General features: G+C 34.1%; 1 long non-coding RNA gene across 1 annotated transcript; it reads right to left on the bottom strand.

Annotated features, from left to right (window-relative positions):
• Positions 1-365: 365 nt before the first annotated feature.
• On the bottom strand, positions 366-8,033 carry LOC126832480 (uncharacterized). Its single transcript, XR_007684728.1, has 4 exons — positions 7,933-8,033; positions 5,822-5,988; positions 1,513-1,593; positions 366-713 (listed from the first exon to the last, which is right to left on the bottom strand). It is a non-coding gene; the product is annotated as an uncharacterized LOC126832480 (long non-coding RNA).
• Positions 8,034-8,475: the final 442 nt, after the last annotated feature.

The following is an 8,475-nucleotide window of genomic DNA, read 5'->3' as shown; positions in this document are numbered from 1 at the left end:
TTCACCCGATTTGTCTCAGTGTCTTGGGTTGGAGTTTGAAATAAAGAAACGTCAAATCCATCTCAGTAATTAATTGATTCTTTCTCTACCCGCAATCAATCCCAGATCACCCCGAAATATACACTATACAAAGTGATTGGTCCCTGTTTTTCTTTTCATAAAAGATGACCCCTATCAATATTCAGCACACCGCGGCCTTCGTTACAGAGTCGGTGTGAGGCCAAGTGTGCCTCTGCTGTCGACAATTCGTCCCTGCTGCATAGTACAATACTAGACCCCCCTCCCCAACACCCCACACTTCTAGTTATAAACGTAAATTTAGGTGCATCTAAATTGTACGCCAAACAAACTCAAAACGCTTAATAATCGGTATGTTAAAAATTTATGTCGAAGATTTTGATTTTCGTTATGTAAATCAAAATAAAAATCAATGTTAATCACAAAAAAATAAATTTATTATTATAAAAAGGAAATTTCATATCACTACTTGTCTAGCATTTCTAGTTTTCGAATGTCGAAGTTGAAATTTACCATTTTACATAATTTGTTGCATCTATTTATAAGTTTCACATTTTCCAAAATGTTTCTAGCGACATCTTAACCAAATCGTAGACTGGGGATACGCAAGTTCGGTTCTGCTTGTCTTTGCTTGAGACCAGAAAGTAAGGCAGCCAGATTATTCATTAACATTTCTTGCCGTTTACTCTTAGGCACTGAAATATAAACGTTATAAATAAACATTGTCCCATATATCATACTTTGAATTTGTCCTCGTATTTCAAATTTGAGATTCAAACCTTCACCAGAATCAACTCAATATAAAATATATACATTCAATTTGATTCAATTACAGATCTATTTTTCGGTTTTTTTATATACGTTTGATGACCTTTAGTACATACATGTATGACAGATTGTAGCAGGAGTTCGCGTCAGGGGTTATAGGGGCGGCTCTTGGCCCTTATGGCATCAGACATTTGATTAACCAATCAGCATTAAAGTTTCTAGTGGGATGCCTACAGTTCCGTGCACTGCATGCCAAGAACTCACCGCAACAGACCGTTTCATTTTCTAATCCCTCACATTAACCAGAACACGGGATATTTAACATTACAATTCTTCCAGATCCTAGAGTAGTATAGGCAGGAAAAACGAAATTTTGAAGAAATAAAGAACGAAACGAAATAGGATCTGTGTTTTCAACTCAAGTGTCATTTGTTTATGTGAAGCTTATGATGTACGTGTTAAGCAAGTCCGAATTGAAGAATGTTGTGGCTGTGGTGAGAACAAAATAAATCGGGCCAATGCCGGACCTCTTTTGGACTGTACATCACCATATCATCTTAAATGTTTAGTGCATATCTTTATACTATTTTTTGTTTTAAACACGGATAGATTAAAAGAATCTCGTAAGACAACCAACTACATTTCGGAAATTATAAGCATATCTTACATACCTATACTTTTCATATGTATAGCCTACTACAATCTAAAATATTTGATAAAACTTACTAGCGTGGTATTGCCGTAACGTATGTAGCACAGGTTCTGTATCTCGGAATCGTAGTTTTTTCAACAAAATCTTTGTTAAGTCTGAAATGTAAGAATACAATGTGCTATATAGATGGGGGTTTTAAAGATACATTATTCAGTGCCCTTATAATGTATCACCTGTTATTCTATGTACAAGTACCATTGTTATAGAATAAATTACCATTCAAACTCGTAATAAAGATCTATTTTAAAAAGGCTTTTTACTCCGTGACTCTTTTAATAGGTAGATTATCCAAATCTTTTTTAATTACATACAATTTTATCTGAATAACAATATTTTATTTATATATATTTTTTTTATCAAGTATGCTCTTGGTTATCACGTTTATTATATAAATGCGATATAAAGTAGCTTTGTATATTTACAGGCTCCATTAAAGTCGCTGATTTCCATTTTTCGAAAAAATATCTAATTTTTCACGATTTAAGTTAAACTCAAATTGTTTTTTGTTTTTTTTAATTAATTAAAAGAAGACAAACTCAGAATATAAAGGCTAAATCATCTCCGACTTGGATTCAGTCGGATTTTTTAAATAAAAAAAGTCTATCCATCACAAGATTTAGATGAAATGGGGTTTATATCCCACTTTTCTACACCAAATCACGTTTACAAATATGATATGTAGTGGATGTCGATTATTGAGAAGTTTTCAATTCATCATAACTTTGTAAATATTGAACTGAACTGAACTGAACAATTGTTAGACTGACATTCTAAGGTGGATGACAAGGTCTGTCATATAGAGTCAAGTGGCATGGTTTCGATTCCAAGCAAGCGAAATATTGAAATACATGTAAAAATGAACCATATGTTAGTCCCAAAAGGACCTAGTTTGTGTCTAGTTGCTGTTAAACCCCATCTCTCTCTGAGATTATCTGAAATTTTGATTCTGTTTTATTATTTAGATAATTGTTAGATAATTAATTAGAGTATAAATCAAGCCGTGGAATATTAATTATTGGTCGAAAAGGGAAAATGGCGATCTGCGGCTTGAAGTCCATAGAATGTATAGTAAAATGCGCGATTTACGCACACTTATGTCCTACGTGTGCTTTGTGAAACGGGGCCCAGATAGACCCAAGAGAAAGATATCCCGATTTTAAAACGGACTGGATAAATCCAACAATTCACGGTTCCTACAATCCGATCGTCAAAAGATCGAACCTAAAACCGAGTCACGTATAATGAATGAATGTAAATGTATTGATAGACGAAAATAATTAAAGAATACATTATCGCGATGTTACTATTGGACTATTTAGGCCTAAAGAGGGCTATATCCCGTTGATAAAGATAATCATGGTGGATTATAAAACTGTCGTTTTTGGTGGCCCAAAATCCTCATCTTTCTTAATCCGCCATCATCCAACTGTTGTACCCGCACCCATGCCAGTTATGCAGACTATGTGAAGTTTCTGTGGACTTTCACAATACGCAAGGTCATAACTATGGCAATCTAACTGACCATTTGCTGTAAACCACGAACATTAAACTTGATGGAAATAATGATCACGGATAGTCAGGCATGATTGATTCCAGAGATGATGAAAGTCCTGGTCGAGGCATCTTCTCTTTGCTGAGGTCGTTAACCTATACATACCGTCTTTTTTTCTTCATAAAAAGCAAGGTCTTAAAAAGGTCAACAAGGATATATATTGAATGACCCATAAGGGAATAATGAACCTTTATCGTCTTTTTATTTAATATAGTAATATTATAATTTCTATAAAAGTTAAGGAGATCGCATAAATGAAATAAAACTGGACAGTGGTCATTAGCCTACATTTGAAAGTAAAATTCAATCACCAATGATACATTCTATAGATTAGTTTGAAAGAACAATGGATGGATTAATGAAACTTGATGCGATTCAGTATTAATCAACTATAAAACAATAATTATATGTTTAACAGCCACTGTTGTACATATCAAACAAAAATTACAGAAAATTTGTATGTAATAATTATTCGTCATGAAATAAAATAAAGAATAAAATCAAAGAAATTTAACTTCGACCAGATTCAAAATCTTTGTCAGATATACAGCGAGCATCATGGACATCTTATGGAGTTCTGAATTTGTTTCCAAATATAGAATTTTTAACGTTTCAGCAAAATTCATTGCCAGCATGACATTCTACCAATCCATTAGTTCGGCAATCTATGGCCCGGTCCTAATAGTAATCGTGTAGCAAGATTGCTAGAATGTTTGCCCATTAAATTAATAATAGCATTATTTTGTATCTTTAAGTAATTATTGGCTTAATATACATGTATTGAAGGGAAGTCAGATCCCATGGACTAAAATAAATGATGGATAGTTCATACATATAATTTGGTAAACATTAGCTGGTTCCGTGGAATAAGAATATCATGTTTAACACGATTGCATCATTTGGCTTAATTAACCAATCTCTATAATTATTTACATCATATTTGACCTATTAGATAATTGAAGGTCCAAAACCCAAAGCTACAAAACTATCATATTTGTGAGCAATCGTCAGACAGCAGCAATTTCTATCAGCAGACTCGTCCCAGCGAGTCTAACTGGATGGGGTTTGAGAGAACGACTTTAGTATTGTAATCTACTATGCTTGTATCTATGTACCCAGCTATGATATATAAAAGGTAAAAACGAACTGTTGCATTGTTATTCCTGGTAAGGCAAACGTCTTAACTAACTGAGAAAACAGTAAGCAGGAAATAAACAACATGAAGTGGAAGCAAAGACGACAGGTGAAAATAGTAGACGATCACAAGGGTACTAAGATATGTAGTATATAAGAAAAGATGCATGGGTCATACGTAGGATGTGGCGACCAGTATTAGTACGTGGGCCGCTCTCCACGTCTGACAGAGAAAGACCCATGGTGCTACACTCGAAGCATTATTCTTGTCCTTTAATTTATTATATCAATATTTTACAAGAATTCGACCATATCATTTGCATTAAACGCCCGACGGTGAGATATTCCGTTAAAAATACATTATGGGAGATTCGATAACGAGTTGGCAGTTCTCACTATAATAGTTAAAAACTAGATAATGTAAAGGCAATTTGCTGAACATTTCATTCAGATTGATCCACTATGAACCGAGAACTAAGGATTGAAATTTCCGCCTAGCCTCGATCATCATTACTAAAGTCAGTTTATCCATTTAATCGTTAAATCCTGAAGGAAAGTTATGCAGTAAATCGGCTCATAATCCACTAAAGATCGCAGGCTAGCGATGCGAGAGAGAGGGAGAAAGAAATGGGGTTTAACGTCCACTCGACACAAACTAGGTCATTTCGGGACTAACATATGGTTTAATTTTATTTCAATAATTCGCTTGCGCATAGGGGTCTTTAGCAGTGAGAGGAAACCGGATGACCCGGAGAAAACTCAAGAGGTTGGACAGGCGACCCTACTCCTTGTCACGTACAACCGGGGATTCGAAACCACGCCAGTCGACTCAATGACAGACTTTATGATACAGCGCGCGCACGCTAACCATTCAGCCATCCACACCCCCCCCCCCCCCCCGGCTAGCGATGCCATCTAGAGTTGGTTATGGTCTGGATATGTTAATTAATATGTAATTAATGATTTAGATAACATTTCAAGCCTAAAGAAAGACCCGCAATTGGCAGATTTAGCTCTTGCATAATGTATGTTTAATCCATTGACCTGACAATATCTAACTGTACCCATTAATACAACACCAAACGTGTATTCATGTTATGTCATGAACAATTTGTAATTCATCTCCCATGCATTTCTCTTTATTCAGTTACGAGTTTTCAGAAAAATGAAATTAGTCTAAACATAGAAAGCAACTAGATGGACACTGGAAATAGTGATCTGAAGAGCTATGATAAATTTGAAGTCTACTTATCTTTAGATGTTCGGTGTATTTGGGGTTCAAAAAGTATCAGGGATTGGTTTCACCTAGCTGCGCTCTGCACATCAATGTAGGAGAAAATGACCGACAGTTTTAGGTTTAACGAAAATAGGACATCGTTTATGATTATATTTAAACTACTCGGGACATATTGGAATTTTTATGCTTGCTTTCTGCGCTGAACCATATCTAAATCACACTAAACATTAACATATTTCCGTGGCTCACTAAGTAGATGTTCCTGTGTTCGATCCCGGTGTTGGCCGAGAAAGTTCCCTTGGATTTTCCAGTGTGGTTACCCCATGTCAGTGATGCAACACGGTGAGCTTGACAAGCGACACGCGTGTAGTCGTCCGTGTACACATATTGTATTTCTTACCTTCGTTTGACTGCCTTTTCCCCTGTGGATACCCGAGGAGCCGGAGGTCTTGTGTGTCTAAAGGTTCATCAGAAATATCACTGGCCATCGTTATACTGATAACCATAACGACCGCCATTATAATACGACAACATGGTACTACTTCTAACGACACCATTTTTTTATATCTGAAAAGTTGTACATTGTTAAAACATACACAAAAATACACATTTTTATATCTGAAAAGTTGTACATTGTTAAAACATACACAAAAATACACATTTGTAGGTAACTGTGACTGTTACAGGGGAGTATCATGACGTCAAAGTTAAAATTGAAAAATTAAAGCTTCCCTATGCAGTATCTTGAAAGAAACGTGTTTTATAATATATTTTTTCTCGGTATTTTCGATGTTTATTTACGTAAAATCGCGACTGTCGAGGGAATATATCTTTAAGATACTTTAACTTGAATAGTATTCAGTAGGCCGACATGATGCTTACAACGGACTTAGAAGATACCCTTAGATTATTTGTTAAAATTGGAGGAACCAAGGGGCATTAAGACGAGAGACTTTTAATGAAACCCACCAAAAGATATAAATCGTTTTCAACATACAACAGCTATTAAGTTATGGTGCGATAAATAGACCACTTTGAGTAAGTAAAAAAGGGTTGTCTAACTTTCCAGAACGTAAAAATTGTGAAGAATAGAAAGAGAATGAGAATTATATGAATAGTAGACAGTCAAATACAAACTTCATTCAAGTAGTAATATTGTTTTTATTTATAAAAAACAAAGCACTCCAGGCTTTGCATGTAGTTTAAAGATACATTATGAGAGATTAGATAAAGAGCTGGAAGTTCTCACTATAATAGTTAAAAACTAGATAATATAAAGGCAATTTGCTGAAAATTTCAGTCAAATTGATCCACTATAAACCGAGAATTAAGCGATTGAAATTTCGGCATAGCCTCGATCATCATTACTAAAGTTGGTACGATAAAAAATAGTCTCGATTATCCATTTTTTGATTTAATTAGGAGCAGACCGGGTTCTAACCCAGTAAATATCGCAGGCTAGCGATGCCATCGAGAGTTGATTATATGGTCTGGATAAGTTAATTAATGTCTAATTAATAATTTAGATAACATTTCATGCCTAAAGAAAGACCTGCAATTGGCAGATTTAGCTCTTGCATAATGTATGTTAAAACATATTATGATCATCTATAAACTTAGTGAATCTTACACACCTCTCCAATTCTCAAATTTTAACATACCTTAACTATCTTTGTTTACAGTAAGTGCTATTTTTTTTAAAGAGATTAACCATGGATATTATTGAGGAATGTTGCAAACACCGGGGCTTAGACGGACACACATCGTGTATTGTGCTATAAGGTAAACTTCGCCCTGACTGTGGCGCTACGGCCTACTTCATGGAACTAGACATACATTAATAAAACCAGAAGTAACGAGTCCATATTCACCCAAGCATTTTCCGTTAAAAAAATATTTTCTTTTATTTTTTCGGTAATGTAATAAGCAATAACCATTGAAATCAAATCGGTGAAAATTCTACAGAATGGTAAAGTTAAAGATAACATGAAACGCCTCTACATTCACCAACGTGTTTTCCGTTAATAATAATGAAATAAAAAATAAAAATAACTTCACAATTCAAATCGGTGAATATTCTACAGAATGGTGTAGGTAAAAAAACCATGCAGCTTACCATAACAGTTACATTTAAAATTGGATTCTCGTCACATACGGATTAATAAAAAAACACAAACAAATGAATATGTATAAATAATATAAAATTACTAATCAGAAAAGTTAAATGAACTAAAGTATATTTAATGTGAACAAAACCCCCCAACCCCATATGAATATTATAAATAGTATGAAATTACTACGAGAAAAGTTGTAAAAAACTAAAATATATTTATAATGTGAACAAAACCCAAATGAATATTTATAAAATTACTAGCGAAAAAAGTTAAAAGAACTAAAATATATTTATAATGTGAACAAAACAAATTAGGATATAAAAAATTAAAGAAAAAGAAAGAAAAAAACTTTACATATACAATAATATAAGTATACGAAAAATAAACGATAACTTACCTTTTGAGCGGTCAGTCTACTTTGAGAATATGACTATAACCTGCGGAGGCTTTGTATCTTATATTTCCATCATTACCCACGCAATACACAATTCATTAACACCCATAAGTTTGCATTATTTATTGAACCCTTCGTTTTATAATCAGGCCAAATTCATAGCAAACTAATTGTTTGTTTCATTGATTTTTTTTTGTATTTGGCATTTTAGTTATTTTATATTATGTATAAAAAAAACTTATTTAAACCGTAATACGCGGTGTCCTGAAAGCAATTCATGGGGTCAAGGCATGTAATATATTATACTTATTTAAAAAAGTACGCAAAATTGATATTTGAAACGGAGATAAACATTGAAAAAAAAAGTGCTATTTAATATAGTGTCTGGAGCAGAGTTCTGGTACCCAAGTAAATAAATACCCCCCCCCCCTCCAAATCAGAACAAATAAAAACGCGCCCCCCCCCCCCCTACTCCGCAAAAAAACTCCATACTTTTACATCGATTACCAACTATCAAGGGTTCTTTTACTTACACGCCAATGTGTA

This window comes from Patella vulgata, chromosome 1 (assembly GCF_932274485.2).
Source record: "Patella vulgata chromosome 1, xgPatVulg1.2, whole genome shotgun sequence".
NCBI lineage: Eukaryota > Metazoa > Mollusca > Gastropoda > Patellidae > Patella > Patella vulgata.
Note: the sequence above shows the minus strand (reverse complement) of the source record. Positions and strands in the feature narration are given on the sequence as shown.